The sequence below is a fragment of the Phyllostomus hastatus genome, unplaced genomic scaffold, assembly GCF_019186645.2.
Source record: "Phyllostomus hastatus isolate PE091 unplaced genomic scaffold, TTU_PhHast_1.1 phas_contig_17, whole genome shotgun sequence".
NCBI classification, from domain to species: Eukaryota; Metazoa; Chordata; class Mammalia; order Chiroptera; family Phyllostomidae; genus Phyllostomus; species Phyllostomus hastatus.
The window spans coordinates 28,889,971-28,904,412 of NW_025333664.1; the positions used below are offsets into that span (position 1 = coordinate 28,889,971).

Consider the following 14,442-nt stretch of genomic DNA (forward strand, 5'->3'; position numbering starts at 1 on the left):
TCACCAGTAAATTTGAGAGCCTGCCTCATAAGGGCGAGTTGCTCTGGTTTTCCCATAATACTCCCTTTCCCAGCTTTTATGTGCTTAGCCATTACGTCAGACAAATATCTTTTTCAGAATTGGGCATTGTTTCTTTATTGGAAAGGAAACAGATTGTTTTAGGCCAGGAAAACTTGAAAAAGAAAATAGAAAAGCATCAACTATGTTTGTTTGTTTTTTTTTAAATCAAATCACGAGTTAGGATTCAGTGTTGTGTCCTGTGCATATTCTATCCCGAGGGAATGCCAGTGTGTTCTTGTCCCTGGTCCACTTTGGAGCAGGCTTGGCACAGATTTGCAGGGTCTTTCCCAAAACTGTTCCATAAATCCTGCTTTTTAATTTACATCCAAGGTGAGACTTCCAGCAGTGGTATGTAGCAGGGTCAGTCAGTCACATTCTGAGGCTGTGAAGATTATTTTATTTGGTGTGTGACTTTCTTTCCTTGTGGTGAAAGCTGAGCTGTAGCCTCGTGTGGTCTCGTCTAGTCTCCTGCAGTTCTAGCCAGGTCAGGAGTGTCACTGTGAAGGGCCCCTCCTTTGGCTGTCACACAGAAGCGGATCACTCAGGTAGCCCAAGCGCGTTGCAGGTCCGATAGTTTTTATCTGTGGTCCCAAAGCTTGCATTAATAAAGAATCTTATTTTTTAATGGTCCCATCTCAGACCTCTTGTTTAGAAAGTTTTTGTTCATGAAATAGATCACATTGATATTAATTATAGGTCATCCATTTCCCTCCTTACCTTAAAGACATATTTAATTATCAGCAATTTTTGACAAGTATGAGATAACCAATGTTTTTATGTGGGTATCACTTAATTCAAAGTACAAATACTTGAAATAATAAAGATAAGCTTTATTGCAGTTAAATATATACTTCTTATTTGGCTTGTGAAATATTGAAAGAAAGCTTCAAGGCCATTATTACTTCATTTATAAAACAATAACTGCAGAGTGTTCATTTTTCCTAATGTGGTACTTAGTGGCCATCTTTTACTTTTTGGAAAATTTTAAATATAGCATAAAAGTATAGTGAATATGACAATGAACCTTTATGTACCCTTCATTACACCTTCATGGGTCCATTATCAAACCTTCACATATCCGTCATTAAACTATAACAAAGTCATAGCCTTTTTGTTTCATCTGTTAGCCTTCCTCATCAGTAGCCCCCACTGGATTGTTCTGAAGCACATCCTAGGTGTATTATTTATGGATGGCCCAGATACGAACTGAGAATCTATGAGCTCTATCCCAGTTGTTGCTGTGCCATACATTATGATTTTGCTCAGTGTGTGAATGTTGACCCATGTTTCTATATCAATCATCAATCCCTCTTGCCTTTTTTTTTCTGTTAGTGGAATTTACCTGCAACTATAATTTCAGAAAATAGAACGGCAGCTCTTGCTGACCCTAAGTGTACTACATTGGCAGTCAGAGCCAGAGCAGTGGTGGCTGACAGCTGAAGTAAAGAAAAACAGGCAAAACCAACCAACCAACCAACCAACAGAAACAAGTCTCCAGATACGGGCTTGCTTTGGGGAGTCCATGTGCAGAATTGGTGTTGCTTTGAAAGAAAGAGGTTCTGGAGCTAAATGTGGCTGGGAAGGGCTGTACCCAACCTTGGCTGGTGCAGGTATGCGTGTGGTTGCAGGATTCACATTCCTTTCAGTAAGGTGTTGAGAGGATTTCTTACTTAATGTTTGAAAAGGACTTTTATTGTCAGGACAAAAGGTGGTAAAGGAAGCAGGCACCAGCTAATCTCCAGTCGCCTTTGATGCTCCTTGCATTTATGCGTTGGCAGTCATTTCAGGCCCTCGAGCCCTTGGGTCAGAAATCCTGGTGACTGCTTCTGAATCTACACGGCATTATCCCCATTTGAAGTTCAATTAATTTACACATAAAACCTATACACGTCAGGGTCAGAGTCAAGATTACATTCTTGTGGACATTATTCTACTGGTCATTTTAATTAAATCTGATGGAAACAATTTACAGTAGTAGATGATTAACTTACATAAAACCAAGTCGTTTACTTCCTTATTTGGGCTGGAGTACATAAAGTTATATACTCCATAAAATATTAGAATATTTAATCTATACCAACACATGATTTTGAGTAGGAAAGTCACATTTAGTATTTATTTGTGACTAGCATATTTTTATGTCAATTATTTATTGAAAATAATAAATGTAAAATAAAATCAGATGGATCCTATTTTTATTTACTTTCCTGCACATATTTTTCTTCATCTAAAAGTCTTAGCTAAGAAAAATAGAGCCCTTACATATATGGCTTATTAGTTTGGGCAATAAAAGAAAAATCAACAGGAGACTTCAGTTGATAATCCTATTACCTTCTGTTACCTACACAGACTATTATGATCTCTTCACCTCATTTTTCCACTGGGAAAATAGAATTGGGAGTGGAGTTTTATGCATTTATTTCTTCATTTATACATTTACTTCATGGAATTAAACATAATATTTGAGTATAGTTATTGGGATAAATCTGAAGTAAATGTTTCAATTCTAATTTTGAAAGATTCCCTTTTACTTTTTATCCATTTCCATTTGCTTTTGTCTACTTGCTCCTTAGAAATCATATAATTGGAATTAAAACTCTTTAAAATATTTAATTTAGATAGAAATAAAGAAATATTTTAAGTCTGACTTGAAAGTGTCCTGTTGTTTAATGTTGTAAATGAAACCATACCATCAGGAAATTTTAGCAGGTCGCTGAAGTTCCCCTCTGCTCCTTCCTGTCATTCGTGGATAGCCTTTCTTCTCTTTCCCCTGCAGGAAAGGACGGGTTCTCTGTTATACAGAATCCTGAAATGTGATCTTCTTTAAAAAGGTAGGTGTATGTGCTTTTTAAAAGTAATTTGTGACTTTGAAAAATTGTTGTTATTTTGCATAAATTACAACTCAGACTATTTAATCTGAAAGCAATTTTTATGCTGCTAATGCCTGCCATTGTGAGTGAGTTAAGATCTCACGTTCAGCTTTCTAAATTCAGGATTGAATTTGCCGGGCTTTGTAAAAGAATGACAATTTTGAGTGAGTAGTTATGTCTATAGCAGTCAGTGCTTGTGATATATAATATATCAGTGAATGTATTTCGGTAGCTACTTTAAAAAATTTTAAATAGATTAATTTCACCTTATCCTTGGTTGACATCATTCTAGGAAGCCCAGAGAATTTGGAATTCTAATATGGTCTGTGGTCAGTAAAAGTTGTTATACCTTCAGTTTTTTTGGAAGTTTTTTCCCCCAGAGTTTGAGTAGTGATTTCCTTGATATTTTATCAGCTATAATGAAGTTAATGAGTATTGTCACATTTATAGCACTTTTTGTAATCTGTGTAGACTCTTCAAGGTGTTTCTAAATTTCATGGACTCAGCTCCTAGCCCAGCAGTTGCTTTTGTTTTCGTTTGACAGTTTTTACCCTGAAAGGTGTGCTTGGGGACTTTGATTCTGATGACAGCAGTGTGTCCAGAAAAAGGCCTGCAGAGACAGGAAAGCTCTAGATGCGAGTTCCTTGGTGGGTCTGATGGGTCAGTCACCTCAGACCACAGGATCTCCACAGACATTCTGTGATGTTCCAAGGTCACAGTGGTCAAATATGACCTTGTACCAGTATCCCCTAGTGCTTTCCTTCAGCCTCCTCTCAGACTGTAAGATTTGAGTTCTGAGACTATTCCTGGGCAGAGAATTTATTGTGTAGAAACATTTCTTCCGTGTTTTATAATGTGATGGTGATGAGGTCTTTCTTTACTCTTCTGTCACCGAAGTGGCTCATCTCCAGCTTCCAGGGAACTTGTCTAGCTCGTGGCCATCCCCAGCCTAGGAACAGCTCAGTTCTGACACAGCTCCCAAGTTAGTTACCCATATATTACCTATAAAACCTCACCTACTTCTAGGTGGTCTAAAAGAGAACTATGACATATATTAGATCACTGGGAATCTACTGTGAAGAATGAACATGTTTTCTGATCTCCGAATTGCAGCAGAGATTAACTATTTGGCCTACTTAAGATAAATCGAAACACCAGTGTAAAATCAGCTTTTGGGCATAAATCCTACAAGAGTGTGTTTGAAAATAAAGACATCGAATGGCCAATTTGTTTCAGAAAGGGACTTCAAAAATCTGTTGTATGCAGATTACTTACAGTGAAATAACTGCAAAGTTGCTAAGTAAGTGTGCGCTGTATTTTTTTCTTTAAATTATTTATTCAGATTCTGACTTCAAAGATGGCACAGAGAAACATGAGTTAATCACAGGCAGAGCATGAGGATATTTTGGATAAAATCATAGTAGGAAAAGACTTGATGAACATAATGTAAATATTGAATTATAGGATATCTAAATTGTCAGAGCTTGATCTTCTTTGAAGCTAGAATCATAACTGGGCTTAATTGCAGCTTATGTTATTATCCGTCTGCTACCAGACACGAGGGAAGACCCAAAAGAACCCAGAATTTACTTATAAAATTTGTGTATTCTTATGTTTAAACTTCAGTCACCTTCAAAATACTCTCCATTTGATGCAATACACATTTCAAGATGTTTTGCCCACTGCTCAAAACAGTCTTTGAACTCTTCGATTTTGATGCTTTTTAGTGGTTCTGCTATTTTTGTTTCACCTCTTCCACATCAGCAAAACATTACACTTTGAGGACTTTTTTCACTTGGAGAAGCAAAAACAAAAGTCACTCAGGGTGAGATTGGGTAAATGGGGAGGGCAGGGCATGGGGGTCATGCTGTTTTGGGTCAAAAACCAGTGAACACTCAGCAGTGTGGGCATGTGTGCTTGTAAATCACCCATCATGAAATAGGCAAATGCATCAAAAGAGTCTTCAAAAAAATTCACTGAAGCCAAATGCAGCCTCTCACAACAATGCCAGCTGGTACACTGATACAGATTGGTTCCTAGAACACTCACCTAGCAAGGGAAGCCTGTACTACAAGGGTCTCAACCTCCAGAAGATGAATCTGTGTTTTCTCATGGTCCTCCCTTATATATATTGAAATAATTTGACTTGAAGCATTAGGAAAGTTGCTTCTTCCATTTCTCTAACACCAACCTGAAGCCCCTCTTGTGAACAATGACCCACATTTCTGCAACATATCATCACTTACCTGCTGGACATGTAGGGACACGGTCTTGGAGTAGGTACGAGGGTGGGAGGCGGGGATGGGTGGGGCAGGGAGCATGATGAAGGGAAAATGGGGACAACTGTACTTGAACAACAATAAAAAAAATAATTTCTTAAGAAAAAAAAGAAGAGGGCTTTTAACCTGTGTGAGTCAGAGCCCAGGAAGCTGTGGAATATTGAAAGAGGCCCTGGAGCCCATGGTAAAACTGAGGGTGACTCACATATTAAGTAAACGCCACCTTCCATGTTTATGCATAGGACTACTTGACAACTCTCTGTAGCTGCTGTGCTGTTATGAGGAAATGTACATGAATATGAAGTGCTCCTGAATAAAGAGGAGCTTCTTGCTATGATTTTTTTTTTAATTTTTTTAAATCCTCACCTGAGGACATGCTTATTGGTTTTAGAGAGAGGGGAAGGGCAGGAGAGAGGGAGAGAAATACTGATGTGAGAGAGAAACATCTATCAGTCTTCTCTCCCATGTACCCCGACTAGGGACCAAACCTACAGCCCAGGCATGTGCCCTGACCGGGAATAGAACCCACAACCTTTTGGTGTATGGGACGATGCACCAAACAACTGAGCCATGCTGGCCAGGGCTGATGTATTTTTTTCACAGGAGTTAAAGCACAACTTGTACATGGTTAATAATTCATTTGACATTAAAAATTGGTCTTCATAATTAGAGAGGTTGAGAATTTTTGCTCTAGAAGATAGTGAAGGTGTCTAAACCAGGTTAGGGTTGAACCCATACGCAACTGAAATAGAGCCAGAATGTTTGTAAATGGTTAAAGGAAAAATATATATATAAAGGAAATATATATATTATATATTAAATTGTTTTTCTGGTGACATTGGAGGAACTTCCTCCTAAAAGACATTAAATATCCCCACATTCTTATACACTGGATTCATTAAAGGCCATTAGAAGGGCTAGACCTATAGTGTCCAATATGATAGCTAGTAGCCACATGTAGTTATTTAAATCCAAATTTAAATTAAGACAATGAAAATTTAAGTTCATCATTTTCACTAATTCCCGTTTAAGTGCTCAGTGGCCACATGTGGCTAGAGGGTTAGACAGCACACACATGGGAAGTTTCCACCATCATAGAAAGTTCTTTCAGACAGTGCTAGGAAGGGCCGTCACCTCCAGGACATTTCCATACTACTGGTAGTGGCTTTGTTCCTGAGGCCCTAGCATTGAATGGAGAAGACAAAGCCTGCTTTGCCTTCTGGGATCTTGTGGGATTTTATGGATGTGAATCCCTAGTGCACATGTGGAAAAGAAGATTGTTTTTTTTCCACAGTGTTCCCCCAGTTCTCCTGTCTGTCATGATGCCCACAACCCATGACAAAGGGCAGGGGTCTCTGTGTGCCAGTTCGAGTTAACATTTTATTGTGTCTGTAGTAGTCACTTGTCACCACTTGGGTCGCCCTGCATCTGAATCTTTTTTTTGAATTTGAGGAAGTCCATCATTGTGTGAAGCTGGGTGGGTGAGAGTGTCCTATTTCTTTCAGTTTCTGAAACAGAAGCACCCACTTTTGTGTTTTTCCTGACTTCTGTCAGCTAGCAGGAGCACAGGACTTGAGGTCTGCAAACCTGGGATCGTGCCTCTGGAGGCATGGCTTAGAGCTCTGCACATCTCTGTGCAGGCAGCAGCTGCGCTGGCTGCGTACAGTGCTAGCTGTGGTTGCCAGGGCCAGCGACTTTGGTGGTAGGTATGACCGAGTTGACTGTTGAGAAGAAAAGAAAAATAGTAAGGAAAATAGCTTTTCTGCCTATGTTGGGGCCCACACTAGTTTCACCTGTTCCAACTGACATCTTCCTGTACGTGGAGTAATAATAACAGGATGATTAAAGACCACCAGGAGACCGGACATCAGTGATTCATGAAATTAGTCATAACCCAAGTAAGACATCCTGATATTCTTTTATGGAAAGAAATCCTTTCATTGACCTTTAACAGAAGAATACACATACCAGAATTACAAACATCCTCATTTGGTTTAGTAATGAAATGACTTTTTTATTTTTTTGATAGAGATTGGTGTTTATAGTTCGATTTCTTCTGTTCAGATTCTAACCAACACCATTGCCTGGGAACGATCGCATTTCTGATTCTTACTGGCTAGGTCGATCAGCCTGTTTTATTTGTTTTCTAGAACAAGTAGAGTGTGGAGTATTGTTTTATGTTGAAGCATATGGTCTGTTCTCCCTGTGTGCTGCTTCCCTATTTTGGTGCACATAGCAGCTGTGTGACCACCTGTGTTAAATCTAGGACAAGTCTCCTAAACCCCATGTTCTTTTCTGTTGGATGTAGGTGGCCATGAAGTGTAGTGGATGATCGGGAGGTAGGATTGATGAAACCTGCGTCTAAGTTGTTGCATGAGCAAGGGTTTTTCACTAGCAACCTACTAGGAACACCTACTTGTTTCTGCACAGAAAATCTTCTCTGGTCACATTTGCAGTCTTTACCACAAATAACTCTATATGATAGAAGAAGGAACATAAATTATGTGAGCATGAGAGAGAGGGAGAAATAAACTTCTACTGTGTTGAGCCTTTGTACATTTTTTAATCTACTTGTTATAGAAGCTGACATTACCCTTAAACACCCTCATTCAGCTACATAAATGTTATCATTTCTTCTTAGTTGCTCATTATTTGGAACCTTTGTCTTTACTGAATAGTAGCACATGTTAAACATACTTAGGATGACCCTATTGGAGAAGTTGGACACATATTTCCCTATATTGCTCAATGTTTCATACAGATAGACCCAAGAGTTAGAAGAGAACTTGATGTCTCACTGGAAAAACAACTTGCCAGTTTTGTAAAATGTGGATTCTGTATTTTGAGTGACCTGGTAACCATGAAGATTGTGCTTTTTGAGCATCCAAATTCAGTGACTTAATTTTTCACTTCATAAATGTGTAATACATCTTCGATGGCTTTATTAGAAAACATTTCCCAGGTTTAAGGGTTTCATGTAGGCTCCTTAGACAGACAGTGAAGGTAGAAAGGATGCTGTGAAGTCATATTAGATTAAAACAGGGAAGAAAGTATGTGAGGCTCATTCAGAGTTTCAAGTGGTGGTTCAGAGGTCATCCGCTGGCATCTGGCATGCCATGTAAAGGGCTGCTTGGAGGTGTCACGGATTTGATGTTTGTCTGTTAGTAGTGTGCTGTGTATTAACTAATAACATTTTCCTCCTCTAAAATGTGACAACATCATCTGTACACTGTGAGATTATTAACAGTGGTTTCATGTATGTTAATATATTTGAAATGTTTTGAGTCCTTTGGGGAAACATATTTAATAAACACAAATAAGTGTGTATGTTAATGTGTCATTTCTGTTGACTTAGTACACCTCCATTTTTTCCATTTAATAATGCCAGAGCATCTCATAAGTGCTATGTAGCAATTTGAATAAAATATAAGGCAATTTTTACTGTCAGCACTGTGTAGCTTGTGACTGACGATTTAACCCTCCTGCTGTATCTTCTACCATGCCCAGGCTGTATTCAGCAAGATTATTATAAACAAAGAAAAAATTTGCACAAAGGAGCCACATGACTATTGCTTTCATCTCAATTATGAAGGTGATAATATTTAAGTTGAGGACTTATTTTTGTAGAAATCCTGCAACCTTACCCCCATTGCTTTCACTTTTCTTAAAGTCTGTTCTTCCATTGCACTATTTTATTATAACATATTGATGTGTACCTTAATCCAGTGAATAGGGTGTTAGAGTGTATCTTAAACATTTTGGTCTCAGGCTCCTTTATGCTCTTTTTTAATTGTCACCCGAGTATATTATTTAAAATTTATTTGAAAGAGAGAGAATGAGAGAGAGAGAGAAAGAAAAAGAGAGAGGAACATTGATTGGTTGTTTTCCTGTGTGCGTCCCAACCAGGGATCAAACCAGCCACCTGGGTATGTGCCCTGCCTGGGTCCCTCAACTTTTAGGCCTATAGGATGATCCTCCAACCAACTGAGCCTCAATAACCCAGGCACGCTCCTTTATACTCTTAAGAATTATTTACAGTCCTGAATAGTTTCTGTTTATGTGGCCGATATCATAAAAATTTGCCATATTAGAAAGGAAAATGGAGCCATTTAAAAAGGTTTATTAATATTTAAATACCAATAATAAATCCATTACATGTTACTATAAATAATATTTTATAAATGAAAAATTACTACATTTTTAAAAATAAGGCAAGTTTGGTGAAAAGAGTGGTAGCCTTTTATATTTTTGAAATTCTCTAATTTCTGACTTAATAGAAGATATCTGGATTCTCTGTTTGCCTATGTAGTCTGTTGAGAATTTGAGAGTCTTTCTCAAACATGATGAGGCCTCTGGAAAGCTCCAAGTTTGAAAGAATGAGCATGAAAAAGGCAAATAACCCTTTGTCTTGTATCATCATGAAAATAGTTTTGACCTCCTGGCCCGCTGCAAGGATCCCAGGCGCCTGCCTTTGAGAACTGCTGGGCCCCTAACACCTGTACGTGGTCTGTGGAGTGTCTCGTTTTGTCACGTGTGCTGGAAGATCTCCATCCAGAGGGTGTGGTTGTAGTAAGAAGTCAAGGATGAATAAAAAGGCAAAACCAAAAACTGCAAAATGCATGAAAACACTCTTTTTCGTTTGCATCTACGGAAAGCTATATCACCTAATTGATTAAATGGAAGCGTTTGAAATATCAGTGCATGTATCTATACTGTATTTCGCTAAAGGAGAGGCATTTCAGAGTGTTGATAATTGGGTTTATGATTGTTTATATTTGTGATGGGATGGTGGGCAGTTCCCAAATATTAGTCAATGTATTTGTTGTACAATGAACCAGTGCCATACAGGTGATTACTTATTTATTACAGTGAATTACTGCTTATATTACTTATTACTGTAGGTGTTTCTCACTGTGTGCCTGTGGGTTGGCTGGGGTTTGATTCACCTTGACTGTGCTCCCCTGGGCTGGGTCCAGGGATACTCCCTGTGTTTCTTGCCTGAGATCTGCATGGGGCATATGTTCTTCTGAGATAGCAAAGACCAATCAGAAATCTTCAATGTCTCTTAAGGCCTTTACTTGGAGCTGATCCACCATCATTTCAACTCAACATACCATTGATAAAGCATGTCAAATGTCCAAGCTTGGTATCAATGGGTCAGTAAGGGGTACTCTTCCAGTGGGGGATGTGGAGTGGGTAGGGAGAGGGAAAAACTGTTGGCTTTGAAATATTCTAATCTACCACAAAGTGCAATTCCAAATATTAGTAAATAACTATTTCTATCTAGTTAATTTTTACTCAGAGAAATAACTAGGGACTAGTTTTTAATTTAAATTTTAGGCTACAATCTTCTTATTGATTGTGTGTTCAAAATGTCACTGGCATCTAACCCTTTTCCCCCATTCTCACAGCTACTTTTCAAGTTGTTTCTTGATCCTATTGATCTGAACTATTGTGAGAGTCTCTAAATTGGTCTCTGTCCTAGTTACTATTGCTATGCAACAAACCACTCCAAAGCCAAGTGCTTAAAGTCACAGCTATCCTGAATCTGCTGTTCAGCAGAGAGGGCTTGTCTTTGCTCCTTGTGGCATCAGCCAGGGTATTTTGACTGCATGCCCTGGGGTTCACTTCAGAGATGGTTCATTCATGCGCCTGCCACGTTGGTGCTAGCTGTCCACTGGTATCTGGGGGCCAGGAACCTCAGTCCAGCTGCAGGTGGGCTGTCCACAGACTGTTTGGTCTTCCTCATGGTATGGTGGCTGAGTGACAAAATAACTATCCTAAGAGATAGGATATAAAAGTTGCCAGTTTCTTAAGGTTGGGACTAGGGACTGGCCCACTGTCACTTCATGTTAATAGGTTTGGCAGTCGCAAAGCCCAGGATCAAGGTAGGGGACATAGGTGATCCCACTTCTCAGTGGGAGGAGCGTCAAAGAGATTTGGGCCCATGTTTTAACACCACCACACGCTCTGTGCCTCAGTTCTCCTCACCCCAACATCGCACCCTGCCTGCATCCTGCCCCCAGGTCCATCTTCCTGAAGCCGAGCGTGATTCATCCCCTCGCTCCCGGCTCCTGCCTAACTGGAAACGAGGTAGTCGTGCTTCAGGATGGTCTGTTGATCTGTTTGCTCTAATCGCTCTTTAGCATTCCCTGTGTTTCAGACAAACTTGGGGCTTTTTCTCCTTTTGCCTTTGGTCACATGTTGGTTTTCTCCTCTCTCTTCCTGTAGAATTTCATACGTGTGACCTTTCATTCTCTGACATTCTGTGCTCAGAGTAAATGCTGCCTTCTCATGAAGATTTCTTTAAGCTCTCCATCCTTTTGTAACATGCACTCTGTTTTCTCTTATAGTACATTTTAACTTTATCCCTTGTGAATGCCTCCCAGTTTCTATTTTATACAACAGTACAGGGTCTGGCAGAAGTAAGGCCTGCTTGAGTGTGGTTGGTAGGGTAATAATATGGGTGTGATAATTTATAGTTTTAATACTAACATTTCACCTAAAATGTCATAGGGTGTGCTTGAGTGGGATATTATGTTACAGAATTACATGTTTATGATTTTGTAATAAAAGATTTTGTAATAAAACAGGGGCATTATTTGTGCCAGACCTTGTATATGCATGTGTATGTATTTTATGTATTCCAGTAGATTTTATATTTCTTGGAGGGGGTCCATATTTTTATATACTATAGACCTTCAATTGCACTAATATTTAGAGTTACATGTAACAACTGCTTGCTTTTTTTTCATGAATGAATTGACAGTATGAATGTACTTAGCAGAGTATGTTTTCACTCAACCAGAAAACCTTCTAGAAGCACTATGATTGTTGGCTAATATTTCTGATTGGCTATAAAATAAGTAAGTAAAATTATACTAATGACTTACCTACAAACATGAATGTTAGAAAACATTATTAAAAAGAGATTCCCCATATAATAACAATAGACAACCATATAAAAGTTCAGAGTAACTTACCTAGGCATGTGTAGGAACTCAGTGAGGAAGGCAATAACATTCAATCACAGGACATAAGACAATTTGCAACTACGTGGAGACAGATACTCTGTTTTTAGAAAGTAATTCAAAGGCATCAGTTTTTCTCAGTGAAACTGCACACGCAGTACAATCCCTATCAAAACTGAGGAACTTGCCAGAATGATCCTGAAGTTCATATGAAAGAATGAACCTGTAAAACATTCCCAGAATTTTAAGAAATGTTTATCTTAGGTACTTGCCATCTCAGATATTAAATAATATTATAAGTCAGTAATGATTGAACAGTGGTATTGTATAAGAATACATCAATGAATAAAATATAGAGTCTATTTTTAGATAAGTGTATATGGTAATTTAGCATGTGATAAGGTTGGCATTTCAAATTGGAAGGAAAAAAGATGAATTATTCAGTAAAAGGTGTTGGGACACCTGCCTAGTCATCTGGAAAAATGAAGCAGAGTCCCCACCAAACAACTTATACAACAATAATTTTCAGGCATAAAAATTAACAGTGTAACAAAATAAGTTTTAAATGTATGAGCAAAATATATGGATGGATATTTTTGCAATCTTGTGGTGAGAAAGGCATCTCTAAGTAGAAACCATGAAGGCAAGAATTAAAAAATAAAACTACACAAAACATTTTAAATCTTTATTATTTTATTTTAGTGGAATGGAATACCATATAAACTTGTATAAAAGATAGTATTCTGGGGAAATATTCACATAATATATGACCAACAAAGGGCTAATATTCCCAATACAAAGAGCTTTTATAATTACTTCTTATAATTTTATTAACAAGACAAACATCTTAATAGAATTATGGGGAAAAATGTAAACAGGTAGCTCATAAAATAATGACTGTGGGGTCAGCAAATATTAAAAGAATGTGCAAGCCTACTAACAAATCAAAGTGCAAATTAAACCAACAATGGTATAGCCCAGTAACCAAAATGGTGAAAATAAAACAAAAACACAAACAAACCTCTGCAAGTGGCAATGGTGTGGGAAAGTGAGTACTAGAGTGTAGTTCTTCTCAAACCAATGAAGGACTGTTTTTTTCCATTTTTTTGACTGATATATTATAAAATACATTAAAAGTAAAGTGCCAGAAAAAGGAAATGAAAAATATACAAAATAAAATCTCAAATACATTCCTGTAAAATGTTAATCAGATGCTCAATTCTTCGGTCAGATTCCCGTAAAAGTCCCTAAGTGTGCACTCTCAGTTTCTGAACCTGTCCTGCAGCACAGGAGTGAGCGAATGGTCCGTGGCGCAGCACCTTTCTGTGGGCCCACTGTTCGAGTAGCATCCTTGGGTTCAGAATTTCTGAAGGGAAGATTGTACATGATTTTAAAAGTGCAAACTCTTCTAGTCCTACTAGTTTATTTTAAGTCTATAATCAGATAGTTGTGTAATATTCTAGCACTGTCTGCGATATAGAAAAAGATGGAGCCCAAATATCCTTCAGCACAGTAATGGTTAGCTAGTTACAGTGAAGTCAGGCTATGTAGTTGTTACAATTAATTAAGAATTGTATATCAAATTTTTATTAAAGAAAATTCAAATACAGAAAATTAGGAAGTACAGCATGAAGAATCGCCAGAAAACCATTACCTAGCTTCTGCTGTCTGGTACTCATGGCCAAACTTGTCTCTGTCCCTTTGCATGAGATGTGTATTTATTTATGTGAAAATGATCATGTGCTTTGCAAATAAAAAGGAACAGGTTACAGAGGTCTCTGTATTCACTCCTTTAACTACTTTTGGTTGCATTCCTACCTCAAGTGTGGAACTGTTTTAGGAGCTGGGGCTTTACAAATGAATAAAAGGAGATAAAAACTCAGCCTGATGCTTAATTACATTTTAGTGGGGAAGACAGAACAATAAACAATCAAAATTAAAGTCTATAGCGACTGGTAATATTACGGAGCAAAGTAAAGTAGTGAAGGGGAATAGGAAGCATGGGGGTGCGGCTGTTCAGGAAGGATGGACAGGGAATAGAGAAGGCAGTCTTTGAGTCAGAACTCCCGTGGCTAAGGTGGGAACGGGTACTGAGTCTGTCTGTCTCAGGGAGACTCTCTCAGGCTTAGGGCACTAGTGACAACACCCTAAGGCAGAACTGAGCCTAGATTGTCTGAGGAAGAGCTGGAGCTGGTGTGACTTGATCGAGTACTGCAACTTTACGGCAGAACTGGTGGGCTTACCTGAGGGTCTTTGAGGCCA

The 14,442-nt window shown here is 38.4% G+C and overlaps 1 protein-coding gene across 6 annotated transcripts in view; it reads left to right on the forward strand.

Annotated features, from left to right (window-relative positions):
• The window catches only part of PLCB4 (phospholipase C beta 4), a 395,438-nt gene that overhangs the window by 23,426 nt on the left and 357,570 nt on the right, over window positions 1–14,442 (forward strand). For 2 of the 6 annotated variants that reach the window (XM_045833066.1, XM_045833065.1), the window contains exon 2: window positions 2,837–2,891. The exons of the other annotated variants lie outside the window; for them this stretch is intronic. The gene's annotated coding sequence lies outside the window, so the exon portion shown is untranslated. The remainder of the gene's footprint in view (window positions 1–2,836; window positions 2,892–14,442) is intronic. 6 annotated transcript variants of the gene reach the window in all.